Here is a 12,470-nt window from a genome sequence, read left to right on the forward strand (position 1 = left end):
CTCTAGCGCTACTCTGGAGAGTTTTGGAAAGGTTATTTATAGCTGACAGCTGGACAATTTTGCAACAGTTCTGCCTGTAGAGATTTCATTCCTTGCCTCTACCTTCCATAAATGAAAACGTGGTTTTGACGGCACATTTGGCGACATTCTACATACTCCGGAAAGCCTTTCAAAAGATGACGTACGAAGACAGACAATCCACTAAATGTTGTAAAATGATTATAAGTAATATGACTGGACTTGCAATATATAGGATAATTATTTGATTAATGTATTAAGCTGCTAAATTATATTTTGTATTTTGTAAGTGAAAATTAAGTTTCATTAACAATGTTTTCCATATTTCTCGCTTGAAACACAAGGAATCCCAGTTCAGACACATGTAAACCATCACTATTTTTAAGTACTTATTTGATTTATATAAATGTTACCATGAAATAGGTGTTTTTAAATTAATTAAGTTTATATTTATTCTATCACTTTGTAACCTAGTTTTTGTACGCTTAGTCATCACATAAATCTGCATTTCTCAACGCAAATTCCCTAACCCTTTTCCTCCCCCCTTTCATATCCGTCCATCCATAGTCGATGACAGGTGACATGGGTTGCTGTCGTCCTGTCGAGCTGTTTGTCGTCACGATAAGTGATTATTTTTAGATGACTGTCACTCTTGTTACTAGGGCATGACATGTATGATAAAATAGTCAACAATATAAGTAGCCAGGAGGGCGGGATGTTAAAGATAACATTTGGTCTTGTTGTATATTGTATTTTGCCTCTTAGCCTAGCTGGTAGTGATAAATAATATTCTTATTCAAAAAAAAATCAATCACCTCGTCCCGCACCTTTCTTTATGCAAAAGTGTCCATAACATTTGCCGCGTTGCCACGCTGAATTGCGATAGATAGTCTCTGCATCAGGAATCAATGACCCGGAACGAGGGTCATGACTTCTCTCCCTCAAACGCTGCTCCCAAATCTCCCAAGAAAACTTCGGCCTCAGCACACCAACACCCGGACGTCTCCACTGCTAATGGGACAAACATAAAATTATACTTTGTCAGCAGTGCCGGGTACTTGATGCGCTTTCGAAGTGCCGCTAATTCAGCCGCCGCTCCTGAGTATTAAGATTAACTATGTAAGTCAACATTAAATATCTACCTAAAATAAATATCAATTATTAGTACCAAAAAAACGAATGATTGGTATCTATTATTAGCGTTGCAATATGCTGAGACAGGGTATTTTCCCTATTGTACATATTGTTGGACCCAAGTATGATGAAACACCTCTGGAGCTGCAGGCTTCCATAGGCTGCGGTGACTGCTTACCATAAGGCGGGCCGTATGCTTGTTTGCCACCGTCCGTATTAAAAAGTAAATAAATAAAAGAAGTGTGTAATTTTCTGTTTTCAATATGTACACAATTTTATCGGTTGTTTTTTTGTTGTTGTTGTTCTTATCATTATCTTTTTATTTTATTTCATTTATCTTCTTGTCCTGTGTATGTGTGCTTTATGGAATCAATGTCATTTTTTCCTTTCTTTCTTTCAAAAGAATGCTACTTTATACTAAAAAAACTCGTCTGAATTTAGTGGAAACGTGTATTATATCCGCTATTTTTTAAATATAAAACAATGATACCTCCTACATCATGTAATTATTTCAACCCCAAAGTAAAACAAAATCCTAAAATATAAAGAAACAATTTCCCAAATTGCCTCAAGGCTGCGTAGACAACAGGAGACAACGATCATCCTAAATAAACAACGGGAATGTTGAATGAACAAGAATCACCAAAGGGGTAGTTACGGCGAAAATAGCTGGCGCAGTAGATATTTAGTTAACAGTAAGTGGGTATTATACCTGCCAAAATAGAACCGTTTTTCCCCCGAAGGGAGAAGGGAAGGGGTGGTTGCAAACGTGTTGTTCGGCTGAGTTACAAAAGCGTACTGAGGAGAAAGCAACCGAGCGCTAGGTAACGGGCTACATTAGTACTGGAGAGGCGCGATAGATGGCGCTACTGGTAGATAAATTCACTTAATTAGGGCTGAGTTACAAGGGTGTTATCTCATAGGGGTTCCAACGGAGGTAAGGACACCTAAATACGACTATTGTTATAATAATAGGTAGTAGGCAAACATGTCGAGAGTTTGAAGTTTGTGCATATTTTTAGAATGAATTGGAAAATATTAGAAATAATTTATTCGTAAAGCATAAACACAGCCAAGAAAATTATAAAAAACAGAATTACATGGGTAGGAGAAATCAAAGTGTCACGAAATGATCTCATCTCACCTGCTGATCTCTCATCCAGATTTGATCCTGTCGACTTGTATCTGCCGATTAGACCATTTTTGAAAATAATGTCAAATATTATACTCGTAATATATAATTTCTTATTTGGCATTCGTGTAGTAGTCGCGATGTTTTGCATTTTTTTTTGTCCTTTCTTGTTTTGATCGTATACCGACTGACACACTCATATAAATCGACATTATCCCTTAATAGGGCATGGCATGGGAGCTTATATTAGAGTATTTGAAACAAATGTATATTTTTTTATTCAAGTAGAAGATTAAAACACCATACTTAGATTTGAAAAATTATTTATTTTAATATAAAAAAAACCTGTGGGAAATATGTTCCTTCAGACCGCTATTGGCAATCAGTTTCCTCCTAATAGAAATGATTAATATCATCTTTTTCAGTAACATCAGTCCAACCATGAGATCTTTTTTCATGAGTATACTTATTTGTATTTAATGTAATCATTTCTAGAGTTGAGTCAGTGAATATATCCTTAAAATAATCTTTTGGAATACTTCTATTGTTATACACCTTGTTTACCTGTAGTGGCCGGTCAAATGATGGGACATTCCAGTCATCCACCACTGTGGCCCATATACGCTGCCTATTTTGAGCTGTAGCATAACTGGGTCTGGGAGCTCTCGATATATAAATGTTATTTGTGGTTGAAGACTTATTTATTAGTGTTGTTGAAACTGGTTGATGTGGCTGTGGTTGAGCCGTTGGTGGTTGATTGACGGCAGGGTTAGGTACCAGCTCTTCCATAACTGAAATATCCATCTCATCCTCAGGCTGCGGGGTGTTGGATCCTTCCATTCTTGCAATGTGTTCCATTTTAGCAAAGGTTTGGAATGGTGATGGAACATCTAATATACACTCTTGACTCGGAGGCTCTACTACGGGCTTAGAAATATCCTGTTTACATAATAATTAAAATATCATATATGCATATTATGTATAATACAATATTTTAACTATTCAATTTATTTTGTAGATAGTAAAATATAAAATGAATTTATAAACCCCATGATTTATAAAGTCCAGCTTATATTACTAACTAATAAAGCAGGTAAACTATTAGTTGCTCTCTCTTGAATGGCTTCCTCATCAGCCAAATTGTTGAATTGATCACCTGCAAAAGTTGTGTTAAAATATATAAACTGTAACTAATGTTTTCATAAAAACAAAAAAAATAGATAAATAAACTTACCAAACAAATTATCCACCTCCATGTAGTTATTTTGCATCTCATCCAATTTAGTTATCATCCACGTATCTTCTGTCCACTGATCATAAGCATTATGGTTCCTGGTTTCCGACTCTCAGAGGCGCTTAACAACATATTTAACGCCCTATCCACATCTTCAGTTCTTGAAAAATCAAGAGTTTTCTTGTTCTGTAATCATAACATTCAATAGTATGTTGATATTTATATCACTTGTATGCAAGAAAGGGATTTCTTATCGGTCACAAGGAACATATATCCCACCCATGAAAAAATTACATTCCTATACGGTCAGTAGTACTATATTTCCCACATCTTTTAATTCTCAAAAAACATTGTAATACTACACTAATCACAAATATATTACTATAATTACATAAAGCAACTCAAAACCTATCGATAATACTACTTCAATAAAACTTACCGGATTTTTTCGCAACATAATGAATTTTTATCAAATTTCTTGTTCAATTTCACCATGGTTGATGACACCGACTGACGTTGTCACTTTGACATCTGACAGAAAACAAAAAACTTTTGCGTTCCGTTTCACGGTTTTAATTTTTATCGTAGACAAACTCATGTACTTTTTATATTTGACATAAGGAGGGATATATCTGCCTTCAGAGAGATTAGAGCACCCAATAATATTGATGGGAAATATACTCCTAGCACCCTATTAAGGGTTATATATACATATAATATTATTATTTTATTATTTTTATTATATTATTATTTTTTTAAATATGTTTTGTAGTTCACAGTGCCTTAGTAGTAATACTGTAATGCTGTGTAACTAATTTGAATAATAAAATAAAATAAATAAATTATATTAAACAATCATTACTTTAACCACTTGTTTCTCACTGCTGAGCATGCCTCTCTTTGTGTACGCTACTTATACTGGTCCCGGGCTTGTCTCATGCAGAAGTGCCCCGCGTTCTTCTGAATGTCGTCCACCCAATGAGGTAACGGACATAGAGTCAGACCAAGATCAGTTGGCAGCGATTTTGACAGCCCATACAGTGCTAGTTTATTTTAACCGTCAAACTTCTATAAAATTATGACGTTTACTTAACACTTCCACAGGCTGGGATATCAAAATCGTTGCCAACTTAGCTTGGTCTCTTCATAACATATTTTCATAAACTGTATACTGTGGCACGTAAGGTCTTTACGCCCGGGTGTCTTGGCCTGAGTGACCATTAAAATTCATTTTTAGGCCCAAGGCGGTTAGGGAGCGTCAACCATACAGCCATATTACATCCACTCTTATACCTAAATACTTAAGGCTCAGATTGCTTTGAATAGGAGATGGAGAGAGCTATGGGAGCATTTGTGTGTGATTACAGAATGTGAACTAGTGTATAATTAACTAGGGTTTCGTCTGACAGAGATACAAAAGTGAGATAGTTTCTAGTTTTCTCCTTTTTATCAGAGTTAAACTAATTATGGAAATTTTGAATATATAGTATATAGAACAAAGGAGGGTTACATTTTCAAATTTTTGTTATTTATGAATATTATTTACGCCATGAATTTTGTGTATTCCCGAACATTGCAGGAAGAAATAAATGTTTACCCTGTTTGTGCATGTATTTCTTAAACAGAATTTACAGGATCATTAGGACAAATTGAGCGTCAAGTAATTTTCAACAACACTGCTTTTGACAAATTCAGCACTTGTTGGTTTAACTACAAAGAAAATTAATCAACAAAAAAGCATTTCACATTATTTACTCCACGCCTCAAGCTTCAATTCAAACGGACTCGACTTGCAAATTGAGCACAATTACTGCGGCAAAACGAGAATTGCAATCCAGAAGTTTAATGGATCCGAAAACGAGCGTAATTGTCTTAATTCCGAGCCCACTCTGCCCACTGCCCACTGCCCACGCCCAGACAATCAGACGTCGCCTGGGGCGGACATTTGCATCTACAATACAACAGACTATTGCAGCCATCTCACTGAACTAAGGTAAAAATATTGTCCTTATTATGGACTTTACCCACTGTCCACAACACAAGCCTTATCAAGCTTACTGTGAGACTAGTTTGATCTGCATAAAACATTTATTTATTCGTTCTATCCAATATACGACATTGTTCATTCCCTTAATCTCTAATGTAATGAACTAGTAATGATCAATTTCCGTGAAATGGTGTTACTTTGATCAATTCGAGAATTTAAAATCACTTACCTCTCCGAATATACACCGAAAGAAAAAAAAGGAAAAAGCAACACAATCGGTTTTTACGCTGATATCAATTTCATCAATAAGAAATATTTTAATATTCATATTGAGACGGACGTTCAATGCAGCCATCTGTAAAACAAGATCCAAAGATGCGTTTAGAAAACGTATTAATTAAATTAAATCATAAAGTTTTTAAGAAGATTTTATTCAACGGTATTAATTAGCAATCCCCAAACGCTAAACACACTAAAAGGTTTAGCTAAAAGCTGCGCAGCCATCGCAACCGCAAACGGGAAGATGATGTGAATGTTACCAGAATTTTAGACGATTTAGACGCAAGTAATTTTGGCAGCCTAACGGCTTTGTATTCCAGTATCAATGAATGTTTTGGAACGTATGTATGTTATAATTTTTGACGATCGGTCTGGCCTAGTGGATAGTGACCCTCCCTATTAAGCCGATGTCTGTGGGTTCAAATCCCGGTAAGGGCATTTATGAGCACAGATATTTGTTCCTGAGTCATTGGTGATTCCTATGTATTTAAGTATGTGTATATTATATACATCGTTGTCTGAGTACCCAACACACAAGCCTTCTTAAACTTACCGCTTGAGTAATCAATCTGTGTAAGAATGTCCTATAATATAATATTTATTAATTGAATATAGGTAATTTAGTATTTACGGACCGATTTTAGAAAAAGAAAAAGATTTTGAGGTAACTGGACCAATCCCAATCATGTCTTGTTTCTTCTTTGTAGCTTTTACTTAGTTACTAGCTTTTGCCCGCGACTTTTGCGTGAGAAGATGATGAAGATAATAAAAACAACCCTATAGATGTCATTCCCTGGGCCTCAAACAATCTCTTTACGAAATTTGATCTAAATTGATTGCGGTGAGCCTTAAGGGGTAACAAACAGACTGACAAAGTTACTTTCGCGTTTCTATGGATCACTACCATTATTTAGTACTAAGGTGTGCACATTCGATTACTAATAAATTAAAAAATAACTTCAATATGCGAAAAAACATATTCAATGCCAAAAACCTCTTACATCAATTAAAAAAAAAAAAACGGATACTCTTCAAACTGCTGGATAGACTTCCATCAAACAAAGCTTAGAACCACTGCAAAAAAAACTCGCTTAAACGTAAAAAAACACATCAAAATCTACGATGCTACAGACAGACAGACAGATATTGGCGTCAAACACATAACACTCCTCTTTTTTGCATCGTCGAAGATTAAAAAGACTCACATATGCCAAGTTTTACAAATAGCCACGATCAACCGTCTTCTTAAAGCATTTAAACGTTATTATAATTATCGTATTGTGGCTATAATTACGTGTGTTTAGTAGATTTGCGGAACGTATCTCGGGTAATTGCTCCGTCGATGTTGGTATGGCATTGTGTTGTGGGGTAAAGTAATTGTTTTAGCGCTAACTGCGTGTAATACACACAATCACACATGTAGGCTCTTGTGTAATTGCTTAGAATGATCACAGCGAGTTTCACGGGAATGAAACGTTTATTTTGCAAACATATTAACGAAAGTATATTTATCGTGTTACATTTAATAATAAGTATTAGATACAATTTTAGTAATTAGACCAATTTCTAAGGTTTTATGTTTTGTTAAATCGGGGTCAAACCTTTTTAGAAATACCATCTTGGATAGGGATATTAGAAAATGTACAAAGAAAAGTAAATGATTTTATAAATCATTATTGTAGAAAAATGTGATAAAACCATATCAGAAGCTTAAGGGAAATAAAATTGTATCAAAAATCATACCAAAACATGAGCACTAATAATCTGAAAATGGGTTAAACAAGCGTGGAAATAAAGAAATAACTCAGTTTTTCGTCATTTCATGAGCTTTTACCTGCCCTTACTTATCCATTTATACAATACAGCCTTTATGATAGTGACAATTTTTAATAAAAAATAATTGTTTCGTTATTTAAATAGTTCCAAAAGTCATACAATTTCCATTCAAATCTGACCAAAATGCAAAAACTACAGAGCCTTAAAAACCAATCCATAGTCGATAGTTAAAAACCGATTCCATCATCATTTCATTACCACCGATAGCTTCAATGAGAGCTCGTTTGGCTCGACTTGGTCCGACGGGCCCGGCTTGGCTCGAGCTCAGGCACATTTTAAATCGAGCGCCATAGACTACACATTGAATTAGACGCAGCAAATGCTCGTATTTCTGGTATAATTTTTAGCCGTACGTACACTTCAGTCAGTCTCTTTTCTTCTATGCGTTCTAACTGTAAGAGAATACTATTTGGTATTACAATATACTTCATTCATTGCCCCATAATAATTATACTTATAATATACTTTTCTTTGTTCTTTGTTTCTTTGTGTTCTTTTGTTTCTTTGTTTGTTTTATGTTTTCTTTTTTTATATATTACTTATACCGTTTACGTTACATACGTTTCGAAATTTACCTCCGACGTTTCGAGGACGTCGTTATCCCCGTGGTCTCGGAGAAGACTGGCTAAAGTTGACATCAACATCTTCTAGCCGCGCGAGCTTTTCGAACTAGCCGCACTTGGTCTTGTTTATCAACTTGAACGTTATGAACACTATGACACTCGGTCGACACACAACACTAACGATATTTAATTTTTCAACCGTCGACAGCTATTCATTTCCACTTGCAATTACTCTCTCTCTCTCTCTCTATCTCAGTATATTCGCATCCACTGCTAAACATACGCCTCTTTCATGGATATCTATGTTGCTCTGTATGCAGCGATTCCATGCCAGGTCGGACCTTAACCAAGGGTTATCAAGTTGCGGCGATTCCGCGGCGGGCTTCCTTAAACAGCAGGGTACACAGGTTCTTGATTTCCTAATAGTAAAGATTATTTTATTTCATCTGAAATATTCTACGCGGCTTAAAAAATACGGTAATTTTCTTCCAGACAGATCGTTATTCCCTAATACTTAGGTAATATTTACTTGTTAATCATGGTTGCGCATTGCTCCTTATTCTACAAAAATAAGGTCTTGAAATATGCCGGCTTTGTCGTTGAATTTAATATTTTTAATTACTTACATGCAGTGATTTACAGTAATTAGTTATACATTCAGCATGTTATTAATGTTTGTATAGACGAAGTTTCAATGTAATAAGCTTGTAGACAATGCTTGGTCATCATAAACTGAAGAAGATATCATAAACTAGAGAAAAAAGTGACTATTAGCGGGAATTCTGTTACCAGTACCGGAGGGCTGGATTCGAATTCAAACCGGCATCAGATTACGCGGCTAACATCCAGGACCTAAAAAAAATGAATTGTTTCCTAACTTGGTCATCATACTTTTGAAGGTATACTTTCTATACCTCTCTAGTTGTATCATTGGTCTGCGCCTCGCACGCTCCAGTACCAGTCGATTTGACATTTATTTCTCGGACGTGGACCGACTCGGTTTGAATATCTGCTGAATCGCAGCAGTCGGTAATGACAGTTCGAGTTGATAAGTTTGTTACGGTGATGGTAGTGGACTGACTCACTTTTAATTTTAAGTTGTCGAAAGTTCTATTGTCTGTGACTTATTGATTGCTTAAAAGTGACGATAATATTCTTATATTTTGATAGAATTGTACTAGTAAATAGGTACTTACAGGTCATTTTTTACTACCTAAATTGTATTTCGTTCTAGAGCTCCACTCTGAATTTAATGTCTTGTTCTGAAACTATTACGAATATTATATGTCTGCTGTCAACTTCACTTTGACGCAGACAAATCATATCCATAACCAGTTTGAAAACAAGAGGAGTATCAGAATAGGGCACACGAATTATACGAAATATTTTAATTTTGGCACTTTTTCAATAAAATTATACAAGACTTTGACAAGTCTCTCAGGCTCCCCTACGACCCCTAATACAGCTATTAAAGTCGAACCAAGCTATCTCTGCAGCGACTGCAATGACCGAGTGTGGAAGTGTAATCATAAACGTCAAATTCCTTTGAAATTATGTGATATTTTCATATATTGTGTCACAGTACTATTCTGTGAAAACTACTTGAAAACTACCTAAACTAAAATATTTGAAAAACATACGTTTGGAGATTAACTTTAAAATCGCAACCACGTTTACACAGATGCCTTCAATATCCTCCTATATCTATCCTAAACAACCCTCCCGCTATACGCAAATAAATCGCTTTATACTTTGAACCGTATCGCCCAGGTAATAAGACCAAATCAAAGAATAACAAATGTACTGCAAATTCCGCTCGTTAAATAAAGATGAACTTATAATAACACCCTTTATTATACCCGCGCCCCTAAAATTACTGTTAGAATATCAGCCGGTGCATCCCGATACAAAACATTATAAACAGGGTGTGACTGTTACAGCTTGAGCATAGATTTTACAACAAATCTTTGGGTAGCGTTAATTCAAAATAGTAAGTCAAAAACGCCGGCGACTTATACAGTGTGTTAATTCAATAAGTGCATTTATTTAAACGGTAGTTAGCTAAGAAGTATTTGCGATAATCTTTGTTTAGAAATACAATAAAAATATTAACCATACAAAAAAATTCAGCCTGCAATATAAAGTAACATACAAGTTACGAGATACGAGCTTTTTAAAGTAGCTATCTCGTAATGTTATTTCATGTTACAGTTCGTAATGTTTGCCGTATATTTACTTCTCGGTAAATTTTCAAAAATAGTTGTGGGATCTAAAAAAACTTCTAAATTATTGATATGTGGATAAATTCCTTATCTATAAACTAGATTAATCGCCGGTATTGAATTTACAGACCGAATTGGATTGCACACATTATTTTTTGACACCGTTTGCAGTTGCATAGGAGCATAGGATTTGGATGGAACCTGTCATTATCACGTCGATATTCGATAACCATTATCGTTAAGATGAGGACTTGTAAACAACGAACACTTGATCAAACAATAAGGTTGGTAAACAAACAAGGATATTGTTTTATGCATTATTAAAACTTCAATTCAATAATATTTTAACCAGTGTTATTTTTGTGAAAACACTCGATCAAGTAACAAGATCACTTGATAAAATCTCACATATCTAAGTACATAAGACAATATTATAATTACTACGTGCAAATTAAAATAAATATGTGCAAACATGGTTAACCATCCATGACAGCTCATTCCGATGCCGGACGTCAGACCGTCAACATCTCCAGCAACACGTGTCGAGTTTTGTGTTTTTGGAGGTGGTTTGCTATATTTGTTTGCGTATATTTTCGTGGATATATGTTTAGTACTAAGTATAATCAGTTAGCACTGATTGAATAGCGTGTTATTATTTCGCTAATTATTAGTAATATTTATATTTTAACTAAAATATCACTCTGTATAGGAGCCCTCATTACCGTCCCCCGCTCGTCACCGTCGCAGGTGTAGCACCGAACCAACAAATCAATCTCGCGCGAAGATTACAAGACAGTCTTGTTCCACAATGGAACATCGTGCTGTGATTATTTATTCTTCATTATTGCTGATTCGCAACGAATTACTTCTAAATGTGAAACTATCATTTATTGTGGTCATAACGACGATCTTGGATTTTTACAATTTATCATACAATTTTTTTATTTGAGATCTTATGTTATACCATAAATTTATAAAACATGACATAAAAATATTACCACTTGCAATTTAAAAAAAATAATTTTACCCTAATTAACATTTCTTATTATCGTCCCTGTGTGGATTTCAGGAGGCTGCTTCTGAATGTAATCGTCGAATCGTCACCAGATATATCGCAGCGGCCACGGTACTCAAAAATATCTGAATATGCGCTTAAGCTGATTTTGCTAGGTCCCTTGTAATTATTTTAATTTTAATGATATTTCATGTAATATTAAGCTGTTTAAGTGTGTATTAAATAGTTTTAACATTAAGTTTTATGTATACATAATAAGTGAAGTGCTTTAGTGACGTTTACGTGTCTTGTAATATCTCAAATTTGTAGCCGTTATAGGTTATACATTTGAAATCTGTGTTCGCCTTAAAATCCTTTCTGGTTGTTTTTATCACTAGTAATTACTAATTGTGCGTATAATAAAGCGTAAATCATTGCACAGGGTTAGAACACAGTGTAGACATAGTCAATCGTCACTATTTCATGTAAGTACGTACCTAAATATCACTTGGCTTGAGTAAGCGAATCCTTGTTTTTTTTGGGTTTAATATAATAAAAAAAAACATCTACAATGCTAACCCGCAGAGCAGCCGCAGCGGCTCGCCAGCAGGAGACTGATAAACTCCAACTTACCTTGCTGGAATTGAAAAAATCCAAGGAATCTTGTGCTCAATTGCTTAGTGAAAGAGAAGACAGTGAGAAGGAACTATTATTAGTACTTAATAGCAATGATAAGCTGAAAAAGCAACTGTGTTCTTTAGAAACTGACTATAATAATGTAAATTCAGAGCGGGCCCAGCTTCAGGAGACGGTTGACAGGTTCACTGAGTGTAGTGCTGCCTATGAGCAGGCCCTGAAGGACATCAACTCATTGGAGAGAGCACTGCACGACGCCCACGAACAAATCTACGAGCTACAGGAGGCCCAAAACAATGTAGCAGCAGCACACACTCAGACCTTATTCGAAGAACTGGTTCGGCCCGACTCTCAGTTGGTTACCGCACCAATTGAAAACCCTGTGGCCACTACAGATTTAGCCAATGATACCACCACACCAAGGTTAGTAAGTTG

At 35.3% G+C, this 12,470-nt stretch overlaps 1 long non-coding RNA gene across 1 annotated transcript; it reads right to left on the reverse strand.

Annotated features, from left to right (window-relative positions):
- Positions 1 to 2,605: 2,605 nt before the first annotated feature.
- Positions 2,606 to 4,220, reverse strand: LOC133526570 (uncharacterized). The gene is made up of 3 exons (XR_009800754.1): positions 3,958 to 4,220; positions 3,519 to 3,704; positions 2,606 to 3,440 (listed from the first exon to the last, which is right to left on the reverse strand). It is a non-coding gene; the product is annotated as an uncharacterized LOC133526570 (long non-coding RNA).
- Between the last annotated feature and the right edge of the window lie 8,250 nt (positions 4,221 to 12,470).

The sequence above is a fragment of the Cydia pomonella genome, chromosome 16 (genome assembly GCF_033807575.1).
Source record: "Cydia pomonella isolate Wapato2018A chromosome 16, ilCydPomo1, whole genome shotgun sequence".
NCBI classification, from domain to species: Eukaryota; Metazoa; Arthropoda; class Insecta; order Lepidoptera; family Tortricidae; genus Cydia; species Cydia pomonella.